This window comes from Euleptes europaea, chromosome 13, assembly GCF_029931775.1.
Source record: "Euleptes europaea isolate rEulEur1 chromosome 13, rEulEur1.hap1, whole genome shotgun sequence".
Taxonomy (NCBI): Eukaryota; Metazoa; Chordata; class Lepidosauria; order Squamata; family Sphaerodactylidae; genus Euleptes; species Euleptes europaea.
In genome coordinates, this window is record NC_079324.1 from 55,018,441 (window position 1) to 55,034,523 (window position 16,083).

Consider the following 16,083-nt stretch of genomic DNA (forward strand, 5'->3'; position numbering starts at 1 on the left):
CACAACACAGGGCTGCTGTTTTCAGCGGAAGGCCTGTGTCTCTTATAATGGATAGCTCTGCCCTCTGTTGCCGATACTCACTCTTTCCTCCATACCACGCAACTCCATCGGCTTGTTTTTAAAGCTACCTTCTGGCATACATAGTCTCCAAAACACCTTTTAAACCTGTCGATTGTGCGGAGCTTTAAAACCACAAAAACAAAAACTGGCTTCTGCTCTGAGGACCATAAACAGCTTCCTAAAGCAAGAGGGAGAGTGTTATTAATTACATTGCCTAATGAACTCATTTGGCTCCTTTCCCAGCTTCCAAAAGAACACTCATACCAGCTTGGGATACTGTTGTTTCCTTGTAATTATGTTTATATGGAAAGTTAATTTTTGTTTTCATAAATTGATTTGAGGCTTCTGGAAGCTATTTGGAGATAATTAACTCTGCCCACACAGACCTGTCGGAAAATGGCTGTTTGTTGAGCTTATGAGGTTGTACTCAATGCGAAGGGGGGGGGGCAGAGAAATAGGGATGCGTGCAATCGGTATTCTCCTTCCAGAGTCAAACCTATATGTGCTGCTTCATGGGAAGGACTTTGATTTGAGCCAATGTTTAAAACTTGTTTAAATTCAGACCTTCCCTTCTGGAATGAGTGGATGATAAGGTAGGGAAATGCTTATACGGCATAACTCGCAATTAAATTGCATGGCTGATATCCTACCACTCCTCTTAGCAAAATCTGAAGCCTTCCTCCAACCTAAAGAGCCTTTCTCCAGTTTATGTAGCTCTTCCACTTCGTAGAAGTACAAACTTACATACATAATTGTGGGTTTCCAGATGAATCTCTTTGTCCTTCACACACACACACATATCAGCCCAGAATATCACTTTTGAAAGCCCCTGAATCTAAAAAGGCATTATTAATTTTGTGGTTGTGTTTGTGCAGTATGAGCCAACTCTGTTTTATAAGCACTGGATTTTAAAATCTGGATTCTAGCACTCTTCTGTCTTTTATTTACTGGGTTTCTGTACCAGTAGCATATTAAAAAGATTCAGCTCAATCTATGCAATAAATCAAATCAAACAAGTCAAATTCAGAACATTCAGTTCAGGGAATTCTTAAATAATCAGCATAACAAAATAGCTCTGTGCCACAAAACCATCCCATAAAATGACCAAATTAATAATACAGGGCCTCTAAGCATGTGCAGAGTGTACTCCCTCCCAGTTAGCTCATTCTGTAGCCATTGTTCATCTTATAGACACATGATTATCATGAACACAATCACACTTATGATGAAAATACCTTGCATTCACTACATCATATGCAAGATATTAACAGCATGTAGATCTGCAAATGTAAATATACACCTCTCTCAGGCTAATCTCACGATTAGGGTTGCCACCTCCAGGTGGGAAATACCTGGAAATTTTTGGGGTGTAGCCTGAAGAGGGCAAAGTTTGGGGAGGGGAGGGATTTCAATACCATAGAGTCCAATTACCAGAGCGGCCATTTTCTCCAGATGATCTGATCTCTATCGACTGGAAGTCAGTTGTAATAGTGGGAGATCTCCAGCTACTACCTGGAGGTTGGCAACACTACTCACGAAGTTGTGAGGATAAAATGGAGGAGAGGAAAACCATGTACAGTACCCTGAGCTCCTTGGAGGAAAAGTGGGATACAATTGTACTACTACTACTACTACCACCACCACCACTACTACTACTACTACTAGTAGGTCCAGCTTTGTAACCTTGTAACTGCATTGTTTAGTCTACAAGAGGCTATAAGCAATACAGTTCCTAACAGAGGAGCTGCAGCTGACCATTGCTTTCTGATAAGTGTACCTATAGGAGGTATATGCTCACACCCATAGTTATATTGTCAGGTGTGCACTGAAAACATCTAAGATGTGCATCTGAAAACTGCAAATGTGTGATGTTATAGTGGCAATATGTGGAAGAATATTGTATGAGGAGTTTTAGGTTGACATGTCACATATCCCTCCATATTCCCTATATGAAAGTATAGTTTTCTGTAATGAATGCTGGTTTCTGTAGTGTTACTTTAAGGGGAGTGTTGGGTTGCCAGATGTACTCACTAGTTGATTAGGCAGTCTATGCTGACTCGTGCAGCAGCTGGTGTACATGATCAGGAAGGCAGGGCTGTGGGCCAGGTGCCCTGAATCAACCCAAAGTACCTGGCCTAAGTGAAAAACACAAGAAAGGAGACAAATGATGGGCTTCTACACAGATCAGCCTGGATGCTATGTGACTGGACTGTTGACCCTGGGATCTCTCTGGATGCTGCACACGGAGCCCCTGCAGCCAAGGAGGAGAGAGAGACTCATGTAAAGTGTTATTACTTTGTATTGTGGATTATAAGCTGATAAACTGAATGTTGTGTTACTTTATAAGTAAAGCATTGCCTTTTCTCCACCTACTAGTATTTTCATTGCCTCCAAATCTTAAAGAACCCCTGCCTTGGCAGAACAGATGTGACCCAATGAGATTTAAATGGAGGTTCTGTCCCTTTAGGAACAACTAGCCAGGGCAGCTTCATTCCTCTGGGCTGTCATTAGCTTTATTAAACATGACCTGAATCCCCACATGTCCTCCCCTGCATTTCACAGAGGTCACAGCTGAGCTCCTGAACAGATTACGGCTGCTGGCCAAAAATCAGAGCAGCTCGCGAGCGCTGCCTTGCTTTTCAGCGGGCTGCGTGCAAAGGTGCTGGATGGTATCCCAAGGTTATCATACATTTCCCTAATGGATCCCCATGCATAATGAATTTGCTCATTAACAGATTGATTGGGAGGAAGGAGTTCACTGCAGAGGCCCAGAGCATGCTTTTCAGGTTCCTTGAGAGACCTATGATGGATGAGTTAATGGTGCCCAGATCTGCAATGTGGACCGCAGCAGGGGCGCTTGAACGAAACCACCTTCTGGTGTTCGGACTTCCCTTGAAAATTCCTTTCCCCCATTAATGCATTTTTGTATGATTAATTCAGAGTGATGCATATTCTTCTGCAATTTAAATGTTTGAACAACAACAACACAAACCTTAGCCATTTGGGAGGGGCTGTGGCTCTTTTTGTAGAGCATCAGCTTGGCATGCAGAAGGACCTAGGTCCAATCCCCTGCATCTCCAGTTAAAGGGACTAGGCTGGTGAATGATGTGAAATACCCCTGACTGAGACCCTGGAGAGCCGCTGCTGGTCTGAGTACGGTAGACAATACTGACTTTGATGGACCAAGGGTCTCATTCAATATAAGGCAGCTTCATGTGTTCTCTACACTAAACATCAGATTTATGCAAATGTTCACCTTTTTATATCTTCTTTTTAATGATAGTTCTTCTGGGACATGCACCCCCCCCCCAGCTGCATTTCCACCTTCCTTTATTGATTAGATCATATAAGTGAATGTGATGGCATCATAATACCACATACCGTAATATAATTTAGCTACGGGATGATGATCCTGAGGGTGAGAGCAACTGACAGTGAAGGAAACTGAGGGACTTACATGTAGATACAGCAGGTGTCAGGAGTATCGCAGTTCTGAACTTTTCTCCCTCTCTTTTCCTGCCTTTTCTTATCTTTCCCATCAAGAGGAGCTGATGCCTGCTGGCTTTTCCCAAGGAGAGCTGAAGTGCTATAGCACTAGCTATATTGCTAGAACAAGTACTAATTTATTAAAAAACCCAAAACTCCATTAGCAAGGCAAGGAATAAAGCTATCAGAGGAAAGTGCACAGAGAAGTCTGATGTGGAAGCTCAGTTGTGACCGCGTGTGCTTCTGTGTTTTCAGCGACAATGAAGGCAAAATGGAGAATCCTCACAGTTAGATGCAGCCTGTCACTGATTGTATTTTCTGATGTGATTGGTCAGAGAGCCAGCCTGGTGTAGTGGTTAAAGCGGTGGTTTGGAGTGGTGGAGTCCGATCTGGAGAACCAGGTTTGATTCCCCACTCTTCCACATGAGCGGCGGAGGCTAATCTGGTGAACTGGATTTGTTTCCTCACTCCGACACACGAAGCCAGCTGGGTGACCTTGAGCAAGTCACAATCTCTCAGCCCCACCTACCTCACAGGGTGCCTGTTGTGGGAAGGGAAAGGGAAGGTGATTGTAAGCTGGTTTGAGTCTTCCTTAAGTGGTGGAGAAAGTCAGCATATAAAAACCAAGAGGTGGCTTGCTATTGCCTGTCTCCACACCAGGACCCTGGTATTCCTTGGAGATCTCCCATCTAAATACTAGCCAGAGTCAGGGCTGAGAGTGTGTGACTGGCCAAAAGTCACCCAGCAAGCTTCCATGGTGCGAGTAGGGATTTAAACCCGGGTTTTCCAGGTCCTAATCCGACACCTTAACCCCTGCACCATGCTGGCTCTCATAGTCATGATAGCCATTAGGAATGGCCAAACAATAATGAGCAGGGAGCTGATTTTTCAACAGATTGGTTTGTGTTCTGTCAAGCTGTTTTGCTGCCGTTTGGTAAGTTCCTTCCTAACAGTATACTACACGGCAGTAGCTTTTTGCACATGTGCCTTCTCACATAACCCGATGGAGCTCCCTTGTCCTTGCGGCGTTACTGCTCCACTGAGCAGGCAATTGTTTAACTAGACAGTCAAATCAGTCGTGAATCATATAAATCACTCATAAATACTGCATTTTAAAATAATCCTACCATTCAGTGTTTGTCTCATAGTTGTAAGCAACCTTAATGGCTACCAATCTGTCTGGGCTGGCGGTGTTTTCATGCGTGCAGTTTTGCGAAAACCCAATGCTAATTGGATCGGCTGGTGTCAAAGTCATTCTGTGCCGAACCGAACAGACCCAGGGATAGGCTCATGCTCTGTCATCACAGTTAAGCACAGTCACTTCGACTGTTGAACACGTTCCCTGGAAAGTTTGCGGCATCCCTGATCTACACCCTTTGGTGGTTGTTTCTTCACACATGCAAGTCTACAGTCTAACACCGTGAATAGAACTTTTGTTTCATCCAGTATCAAGTGCCATTATTTCCATTGGAATTGGCTCAAACATTCAGCTTCTCGCCATAGGACTGAATAATTATGATGAGAAATAAGAAGGTGCATGGAATAAATAAGCAAACTAGACCCAGAAGGTCGGACCAGAACCAAAGGGTTGAAATTAAATCAAACGCGGCCGCGACTTACCGCATGGCCCGAGATTGCCGGGTTGTGCCAGGGCGGGGCACCGACAGCCGGCATGCAAGGCGGCGGTCAGCGGCGGAGCGGGAGCCCGTCGGAGCCGCTGCCCAGGCGGGGGCCCCTGTTCCGCCCTGGAATGGCGGCGGAGCGGCTAATGGCGGCGTTCGCCCGCCGCCCAGCTGGGGGTGCCTCGTGGCTGCCCGGGGGGCCGGAAGCCGGGCTTGTGCGGGCCAATCGGCTCGCGGCTTTCCCTGGGGGGGGGGCGGGCCCTGCGGAAGTCGGACCGGGCGGCTCCTTTCGGGTCCGACTTCCCTGCTTAAAAGGAAGGGGTCGCCAGTTTCCCCCTCCTGTTCGCTTCCTTTTGACCCACCCACCCTCCGCTGTTAATAAACTGTTGTTCGGCTGTCTTTTTCGCACAACTTTGACGGTTTGGCATGGGGGCAGCATCCGGTTTGGGGGAAAACGGCCTGCGTGCCCATTCTACCCTCTTGAGGATCCCGGTATGGGATTTTGGGGGGAAGGCCGGACGGGGACATGCCAAGATGGTGATTGCCGGGGACGGGCCTCAAGGGAGGCCATCCGAGGGCCATACCTTGCCATGGGCTGTCAAGCTGGCCTCCCTCCAAGTGGCAGGGGACCACATAGCTGGCTGCCGCCCTCGTGTGTCCCTTAACTGCCATCTCTGGTTTCCCCAGCAAGGGTGCTGGGAGGTGTGCATCGGCCTGCAGGGTGGCAGGTCGATGATAGGATACGCCCCCATACCATGCCAATGCCTTGCTGCTGCAATCAATAAAGTTGGGCCATTTCATCCAAACTGGGCTCTGTGCATTTGTTAACTGGGTACCGTTACATGGTTTGGGTTGGTCCCTGGGGGGTCAGGTGTCCGGCTGGGGAGTGCACCGCACAGCTAAGCACTAAGCTGGCAAAAGAGTTTCCGCCTAGACATTAGGAAGTATTTTCTGACAGTTAGAACAGTTCCTCAGTGGAACAGGCTTCCTTGGGAAGTGGTAAGCTCTCCTTCCTTGGAAGTTTTAAAGAAGAGGTTAGATGGCCACCTGTCAGCAATGCTGATTCTATGACCTTAAGCAGATGATGAGAGGGAGGGCATCTTGGCCATCTTCTGGACATGGAATGGGGGGGGGTCACTGGGTGTGTGTGTGTGGGGGGTCACTGGGGGTGTGGGGGGGAGGTAGTTGTGAATTTCCTGCCCTGTGCAGAGGATTGGACTAGATGACCCTAGTGGTCCCTTCCAACTCTATGATTCTATGACCCAAATAAGTGTCTCAACCAGAGGCCCGAGTAACAGGAGTAGGGCTGTCAATTCGGTTCGGTCCGAACTGAAAATCAACCGAATTTCCCCTGATTCGGTGATTTTCTGTTCGGACGGATCCGAACTCAAAACTGGCGGGCAACCGGGGGGGGGGGCGAATTCAGCGAGTTCGGGAGTTCGCGAATAAATTCGGCAAATTCGGCCCCCCTTCAGGGGAGCCCACTGAAAGGCGCGGGCTGCCCTTTAAACTGATCTGAGCCTCCCAGCTGGGAGGCTCAGATCAGTTTAAAGGGCAGCCCGAGCCTCTCCAGCGGAGCCCGCTGAAGGGGGGCGGGCTGCCCTTTAAACTGATCTGAGCCTCCCAGCTGGGAGGCGCAGATCAGTTTAAATGACAGCCCGCGCCTCTCCAGCGGAGCCCGCTGAAGGGGGGCGGGCTGCCCTTTAAACTGATCTGCGCCTCCCAGCTGGGAGGCTCAGATCAGTTTAAAGGGCCCCCCGCGCGCCTTCAGGGAATCCCTCTGAAGGCGCGCTGGGGCTGAATTTTCCCCCGAACTCCGGATCCCCCCGAATTACCGGGGATCCGAAGCGGGGGAGTTCGGACTTCGGCACGTACCGAACCCACAAGGGTCAAATTCGGCCGAATCCGAACTGTACCAAATTTTTTTTTTTGACAGCCCTAAACAGGAGATCGCCTTCAGTGGGTAGAAGAAGAAGAGTTGGTTTTTATATGCCGACTTTCTCTACCACTTAAGGAAGAATCAAACTGGCTAACAATCACCTTCCCTTCCCCACAACAGACACCCTGGGAGGTAGGTGGGGCTGAAAGAGTGTGACTAGCCCAAGGTCACCTGGCTTCATGTGTAGGAGTGGGGAAACAAATCCAGTTCACCAGATTAGCCTCTGCTGCTCATGTGGAGGAGTGGGGAATCAAACCTGGGTCTCCAGATCAGAGTCCACCGCTCCAAACCACCACTGTTAACAACTACACCCCGCTGGCTCTGGGTATTGCAGAATTTGTGTGCGAGGGTGTGGCCATAGCCCTAAGGTAATGCAATTATACCTCGATCAGTACTAAAAGAGTGTCAGAAATGATATCAGAGACTTCTGGTGTGAGCAGACTGCTGGACTTGATGGGCCTTGGTCTGATACAGCAGGGCTGTTCTTATGCCCATCTCTAGTCTTTAGTTCAAGTCTCTGCCACAATGAGCAAAAGATTCTTGTAGCAGAATCGTGCTTGGAGAGCAAGCTGCGCATCTCGCAACCAGCCCGCGTATACTCTCATCAATTTTAGAGTTGTCGATTTGCATTTTTACACTCCCCATCTCCTGGGTGAATTCCCAGGTTTACCGTTCCGTGAGTTACATCGAGTGCTTCAGTCGGGAAAGGGGAGGAAATTTTTTTGCATATCAAAAGAGAGCATGCTGGAACAACAGCCCTGGATGAGATCAGAAACCGAACTTCCAGGAGACACTTGTAGTGTTTCATCTGCAATTCATGTCACTATAAAGCGGTAGTGTATGTTATTCAGAATGGGGCTGCTTATTTCAAAGACTGATTTTTCATTACCCCCTTCCCTTTTTTGCCTTTATTCAGACAAGAACATAATGCATCTAGCTCCATACAAATGTATGCACTCTTTGGCTCGACTGCTTCAGCAAGTGCAAACTCAAGCTAGGCTTCCAACTTCTGTTTGCAAATAAAGCAATATCTTACATATCAGGCCATGAGTCGCTGCACACAGATGAGTTCTCTGACCTGGGGAGGGGAGCCTTTCCCCCCCCAAGAAACATTCTTGAGCATGGGCCTTCTTTGGCAGTGCGGGTCTGGACCATGGGAGCCTCCTCGGACTCAGACCAATCCGAGGGGGGGGGGTCTGAGCTCGACCCTCAGTGGATGCAGGGGGCTAGGCAGTCACATCCTCAGCAACTAGGGTTGCCAGGTGCCTGCTGGTGGCGGGCAAACCCCCAGCAATTTACCCCTCTGCCCGCCGACCACCTGAGGGTCGACGGGCAGACGTGCACGCACGTGTACATACAGCGCGCACGTCACTTCTGGTTTAGAACCAGAAGTGCTGCTTCGCAAAGGGCCTTGTATCACTCTAAACCGGACGTGGCGTGCGTGCGTCGGGGTGTGTGTGTGCACTCACACACATTCCCGATAGCAGCAGAATAGCCTCCCGCCGGAGGAGAGGGGGGACCTGGCAACCCTACCAGCAACCTGTGTCACTCTCCCTGGCCTCAGCTTCCATCTGGCCTGATATCCCCCGCAGGCCAGTCAGGCTCTGCCCTTGTTCCTCCCCGCCTCCACCCCCCTGAAGTCTATAAAGGGGCAAGTATGTGAGGGCTTCCTTCAGCCCTATCTCGGCCTGCGTTGGCCTGAATGCCGGCCAGGATGCTCGTCCTTGCCCCGTCCTCACCTGCCCGCACGTCAGCTGTTGGGCGGCAGGTGGGGCTGTGGGTGGCGGCGGGCTGGCTGAGGCTCGTCCGGCCATTCATCCTTCTCCCAGGGTGTCAAAGGCTGGGCTTCTGTTGCCACTGGTCTGCCCGGTGAAGAGAGAGGGACCCAGTTCGTGCGGGCGTTTTGAGTGCCTGGCGAGAGTCCTGAGACCGCGGGTTTCGTTGCTGGCTGGACCCACACTTTCCATTTGGGAATCTCTGCACCAGCAGTCTCTAAACTCAAACCAAGTCCCCCCTTTAAATGCTGCTTTTTAATTCATAGAATCATAGAAACATAGAATTATTTAGTTGGAAGGGTCCACCAGGGTCATCTAGTCCAACCCCCTGCACAATGCAGGACATTCACAACTACCTCCCCCCCACATCCCCAGTGACCAGAAGATGGCCAAGATGACTTCCCTCTCATCATCTGCCTAAGGTCACTGTGAGAGAAAATCCCCCCCAACCCAATTGCCACATAAAAAAGCATTTTAAATACAAAAAACAAAAAACGGAGCAATCTGAAAGAAAAGGGGGTGAAATCCAAGCCTTGGTTTTAAAAACCCTTTCTTTTGCTCAGAAAGAGCTCAGAGAAAGCAGGAAGCAAGAAGCATTTGAATCCCTACCTCTTTACGCGCTACTTTGTGATTGGCTGAGAGAGAAAGCCAGCTTCTGTTTCCCGTGCTTTGCCTTTTGCACGGAGATTTCAGCAGGGCTGAGCTCAGGGGAGAGGGAAAAGTCAGGTTAACAGATAAATGGGAAAGACTTTGACATTGCGAGGGCGGGCAGCGACGTCATTTCTAATGGACAGAAAACTCAGCAGAACTCCAAGGAACAACCGAGACAGACAGGGGCGAACGTGCATCTAACATGCATAAATGACCAATGTCCCCTAGAACAGATTTGCAAATCCTCTACAAAACAGAAGCATATGAGTCAGTGTTCCTTGGAAGATAAAAGGATACAGAAAGCCTTTAGGAAGTTTAGAAAGTTTGCAAATCGCTGACCTAAGTAGTAGAGATCTGATACTGGTGGATACTGTTGTGGCATCTACAGCAGGGTTAGAAAAATTGTTACTTTCTCTTTGGCAGTTCACTCTATAAGTTCTATCTTTTTCCTCCAAAACTATCAATGTGATTCTCTCTGAAAAACTGTATTTGACATGCTGCACCGACCTTATTGACAGATCTGATACAACCCAAGCCATTTCTTCCAGTGGGTAAGTAGGTGAATGATCCATCCCTCCTGAGCATTGATTTTTCTGTCCTTGTATTTTTGGAATTTATGGAACCTGATGCATGAAAGGGCAGATTCGATTTCCAGGCCCTTGAAAGTCTTAAGTGGTTAGTATTTTAAATCCTTTTCAACCCCTTGTCCGCCATTTAAAAATAAAAGACAGTAGGCTTGACAAGACAATGGCAGTAAATGAGAACTCTGAGGCTGAATATGTAATCTCTGGAAGGCATTTGTCAGTGAGAATGATCTGGGTCCCTACCCTCCCTTATTCAGGGACATTTCTGAGATAGTCCTTATCCAAATTTCCTGCCAGCTTTTCTGAATTACCTCGCTTCCAAAGTGGAATCAATACATTAAGAATTTTCTTTTCTTTTTTTTCCAGTTTACAAATTTTGTACAGAATGGTGTCCTTATGCCCCAATATTCAGTTCACTTCTACCTTCCTACTTGTTCTACATTACCAGTTCTTGCATGTGCATTGCGAGACACAGCAGTCTTGTCATGATGATGAAGTAGTAGAGTTGGTTTTTATATGCCGATTTTCTCTACCTTTTAAGGAGAATCAAACCGGTTTACAATCTCCTTCCCTTCCTTTCCTCACAAAAGACACCTTGTGAGGTAGGTGGGGGTGAGAGAGTTCAGAGAGAACTGTGACTAGCCCAAGGTCACCCAGCTGGCTTCATGTGGAGGAGTGGGGAAACCAACCCGGTTCACCAGATTAGAGTCCGCCGCTCATGTGGAGGAGTGGGGAATCAAACCTAGTTCTCCAGAGTCCAACGTAGGTGATGTGAAAGACTTCTGCTGGAAACCCTGGAGAGCCACTGCCAGTCTGAGTAGACAATAGTGACCTTGATGGACCAAGGGTCTGATTCAGCATGTGGCATTTTCACGGGCTCATGTGGAGTCACCAAGGATTGAATCCAGGGTGTTCAAGAATGCACATCACTCGCTCTACCACAGAGCCATGGCTCTTCCAAATCATCTAGAACAGCTCACTGATGGGGAACTGGGGGTGTAAGAAGAATGTCATGCTTCTGTGATGCTGATGATTGACAGACATCCACTGGCACTAGCTGGCGTTACTAGTTTAAAATGATAGCTCAGGTTTCTACTCTACCTTCTGCTTGTGGTTCCTGTTCACATTGTCTGTGTTGCGTGATGACATTTCATTTTAGCAACCCTTTTCCTCTTGGGCTATGGGACCTCGCCTTGCTTTCTTTTCTAGAAGGCAACTTCTGGTGCATTAGCTACGCAAACAAAATCTATCCTGCGTGTCATTTCAAATCATGTTCAGCAGGAGGACAGGTAACAAATACTGATTGCACATAAATGACTCCAGATTGCAGCTCAAAATCCTGATGTTCCTGAAACTTGTTCTCATCAATTAATCACCACTCTGGCAGGCAGCAAGCAACCCCTAGACACCAGCGCAAGCACCCTCCGTCTTTCTTGGTCTCAGTTTTGGCCAAGAGGGAATATGCTGCTCTGCAAACAGAGCATATGAACACCAAGCAGACATTGTGAAATCTTCCTCCCCTTCAGATCTGTAATTATTAAGTTTGTACAAAAAGAGAACAAATGTCTAAAATTGCATTCTGGTTTGAGACAGAGAAGCTTTTTGGATGTCAACTAATGTCATTTTGAGCTGATTGATTCTTTTTAGAGAAATTAACTCCCTCGGCTATCTCTGCATGAATAATCCTGGAGGGCTACTGAACACAACAATCTTACTGGGCACAATCCTAGTCTGTTTAAACTAGGGTTGCCAGCTCCAGGTTGGGAAATACTTGGAGATTTTGGGGGTGGAGCTTAGGAAGGGCGGGATTTGGGGAGGGGAGGGTCTTCAATGGGGTATAATGCCATAGAGTCCATCTTCCAAAATGGCCATTTTCTCCAGGTGAACTGATCTCTGTTAATTGGAGATCAGTTGTAATAGTGGGAGATCTCCAGCTATTACAACTGATCGCCAAATGACAGAGCCCGGCAACCCTAGTTTAAACATTTGCCAAATTCTCTCATTGAAAAAAGGAGGACTTAACAGTCCTGAACTCTGCCAAAGTTTGCCTGTTGTGTCTCTCACTGCATTTTCAGTGGCCACTTTATGGTAGGTTGCAACAGTTTAGAACACTGTGAGGCAGGAGAGAAGACCGTTTTCAATCACGGTCACATTTGTGCGATCATCTGAAGGATGCGGAGTGAGCTGAAGAAGAAGCGTTAGTTTTCATATGCCGACTTTCTGTGCCACTTAAGGGAGAATCAAACCGGCTTACAATCACCTTCCCTTCCCCTCCCCACAACAGACACCCTGGGAGGTAGGTGGGGCTGAGAGAGTGCGACTAGCCCAAGGTCACCCAGCTGGCTTCATGTGGAGGAGTGGGGAAACAAATCCAGTTCACCAGATTAGCAACCACTGCTCCTGTGGAGGAGTGGGGAATCAAACTCGGTTCTCCAGATCAGACTCCACTGCTCTAAACCACCACTCTTAACCACTACACCATGCTGGCTCTCCTCTCTCCCACAAGCCAGAAATACATGCGTGTTCCTGATTGCTTACACGTTCTAACTGGAGCTTGCAGATAGGGCTTTTTTTTGGGGGGGGGAGGATAAATATTTTATAGAGAAGAGCATCACAGTCTGCTGTGCTCTTACCCTAGCAGTCGTTACTCATTTAAAACAAAACGTTTTTTCCAGAGATTTTATGGTGCCAAGCTCTCCAAAGCTGTGCAAGAAAAATCAACTCTACCCCGAAACAGGAAGGGTGCTTTTTGTAAGGGAACATTATAGTGTTTATTGTATTTATCGTCTTGCTTTTACTGCACTGCTCCCATTGTAAGCCTCTTTCTACATTGTTCATGGTATGCCATGTCTTAGAGAGTTTACTCTTTGCATTTTCTAACTTTGGAATCCTAGTACTGTTGCATTGTTGATTGAATATCTTATGCAGTTTGACTGACAGAACATTTCTGAGCTCTAAGGGCAAAAGCCTTTAGGTGGCCAGGAAGTTGCAGCATCGCCATTCCCCCCCCCCCCCGCGCCGGCATCCAAGCAACTTACGCCAGCGTAAGTGGCCCGAATGCCGGCAGGAAGGCCTGGTCACTGTTTGCTGGTCACTGCCGTGGCAGTGCCACCCCAGGATGTTGACGGGGCCTTCCTCCGGCGTCCCACTGGCGTCAAAGCCTGTGCCGGTTTCCTGGGAGGCATTCCTAGGGAATTCCAGCGTCCCGGAAGGTGTTCTCAAAGCATTCTGGGCTGGGGAAAGAGCCGCCTTTAGGTGGCCTCCAAAGCCCTTTCGCGCCAAGAACGCCCCTTTTTGTTTTTGAGAGATATGCCACCTTTTTAGGTGGCATATCTCCTATGCAACCCTATGAAGGGTTGCACAGATTTTTTACGGCGCAGGGAGGTTTTGGCAGTGCTGGCGCAGGCATTCCTCTTAGGAATGTGCTATGACCTGTACAGGCATTCCTTTTAGGAATGAGCTGTGAATTTAAAAAAAGTAATCTTCCTCCTGGCACTTCAAAGACTGGCATGGGAAAAATGGGGAGGGGCATCAGTGCTGGTTAAACCACAGAGTTTTGGTGAATCCTAGAGTGTCGCCCCCAAAATTGTGACATCACCTCCATTATGTCACCGGAAGTGACATTGCGGAAATTCTTTCACAACTCCAGTAGAAAGCTAATGCATCAAGAATGGTGGTTGGGGTGGGAAACCTAACAACATAACATTTTACATTATTCTTTTTAAAACAAAACAAAACAAAGGGGTCCATTTAACTTTGACATCTTCTCTCTCCCTACTTTCAATGGTACAGCCCAGGAAGGAATTTAGTGTGTGCTTTCCTGCATATTTCCATCCCCATTCTTGCAAAATCTATTTTTTCCCATTGTGATGTAACTTATTTATCATGCAAACAACTCCACTAGCATTCTGCTAGGGACCTGAGCCAGAAACGTCATAGCAGGACATTTGAATGCAGCCTAGCGCTAGAGCCAGCTGCAGATTTTATGGGTCTTGGTACAGGGTGTTTATTTGGCTGCAACTGTATAGCAATTCCCTGCTGTCATGAGAAATGTCCTAATGGTAACAGTGGTTTGACAATGGAACCAATTAACTAATGGGGTGGGTTTGAAAACTTCCCTTGCCGGAAGTTTTCAAAGGGAGGATGGACAGCCATCTGTTGGGAGTGCTGCAGCTTTGGATTTCCTACATTGAGCAGGAAGTTGGAAAAGATGGCCCCCTACAAATCCAGGGCCATTTATGCAGGGCTGTTTCCTTGCAGTCACCCCCACTGACTTCTCTGGTGCTTCGTTTTGATTATGCATGCCTTTCTCAATAGGGTTGCGAGGTCCCCCCTCTCCTCTGATGGGAGGTTTTTGGGGCTGAGGTCAGGGAAAGATTGTGTGCACACGGCTGCGTTGACGCAATCGCGTCGCTTCCTGTTTACACCCGGAAGTGCCGCATCGCAAAGGGCCTTTTACCACTCAAACTGGGAGTTTGAGTAGTAGGGTTGCCAGGCCCCTCTTTGCCACTGGTGGGAGGTTTTGGGGGCAGAGCCTGAGGAGGGTGGGGTTTGGGGAGAGGAGGGACTTCAGTGCCAGAGTTCAGTTGCCAAAACGGCCATTTTCTCCAGGGGAACTGATCTCTATCGGCTGGAGATCAGTTGTAATAGCAGGAGATCTCCAGCCACCACCTGGAGGCTGGCAACCCTAGTCACAGCCTTGGACCGGGACTATTTGTTTTCTTTCTGAAGAAGTGTCAGACCTGGCTCTGAAACGAGACCGTGTTATTCCAGTTCAGAGACAAGATCAGCAATTTCAAATTACAAGGAAGGTCAAAGCCCTGATTGGGTGTTGCTGTTTTCTTCAACGCATTTTTTTAATATTTTGGGAACAAATCTGAAAATAAAAAATCCCAGTATAATCCTGTAATTAGTCTTGCAATGGAAGCCAGGATCCTTTTGGTGTTTGCTAATGTGTGTTTTGCCCCCCGCCCCCTGCTGAGAGTGAAGTGATAATGCGAGTGTTATGATTAAATTACGTTAATGTGCAAATATGTACTGATTTCATCTAAAGAGCACTTTACGGCTTCCTCTGTAAAGCTGTATAAACACCAGTAATCTGTACCGCAGCGGGCCTCGTTAGTCATCGGCCCCGTTTAAATCTATCAAGCTGGGAGGCTGAACTCGCTCTGACATCTCTGCTTTCAAAGTAAAGCATTCGCCCTCGGGAATAGGAAGCTCGGTTATTAACACTTAACGCAGACTGAATGTTCCGTGTTGGGGGAGAAATCAGATTTGTGGAATCTCCCCCTCCAAATCAACCTTCGCTTGCGAACAGAATAAGCTTGTCCATCCTGCCGTCGCCTCTGGAGCGGATGGAATCATGAAAGATGACCCTGATTATCCCGGGATGCTTTAAAGTCGGGGTTGTTCAGGATGGGAACTCGGGAGGTAAAAAAATAGGCTCTTTTCCCATTTGTTTTTGTATGTTCTCGGTCTGAGACTTTTTATTTGCCTGTTTTTATTATTGGTGTCTCCCAGTTGATCTGTTAATATCTTTGTATGTCATTGACGTGCAACTGATGCAAAGATGATATTAAAAGTTGCATAGACGGAATAGGAAACGTGCAGTATGAGGAAACAGAACAGGATAGAATTTTTTAAAGTCGTTCTTTATATCAAAGGTGACAATACATGTGAGCCAGTGTGTTGTAGTGGTTAAGGATGGTGGTTTGGAGCAGTGGATTCTGATCTGGGTTGGATTCCCCACTTCTCCACATGAGCGGCGGAGGCTAATCTGGTGAACTGGATTTGTTTCCCCACTCCTACACATGAAGCCGGCTGGGTGACCTTGGGCTAGTCACACTCAGCCCCAACTACTTCACAGGGTGTCTGTTGTGGGGAGAGGAAGGGAAGGAGATTGTAAGATGATTTGATTCTCCTTAAAAGGTGGAGAAAGTCGGCATATAAAAACCAACTCTTCTTCT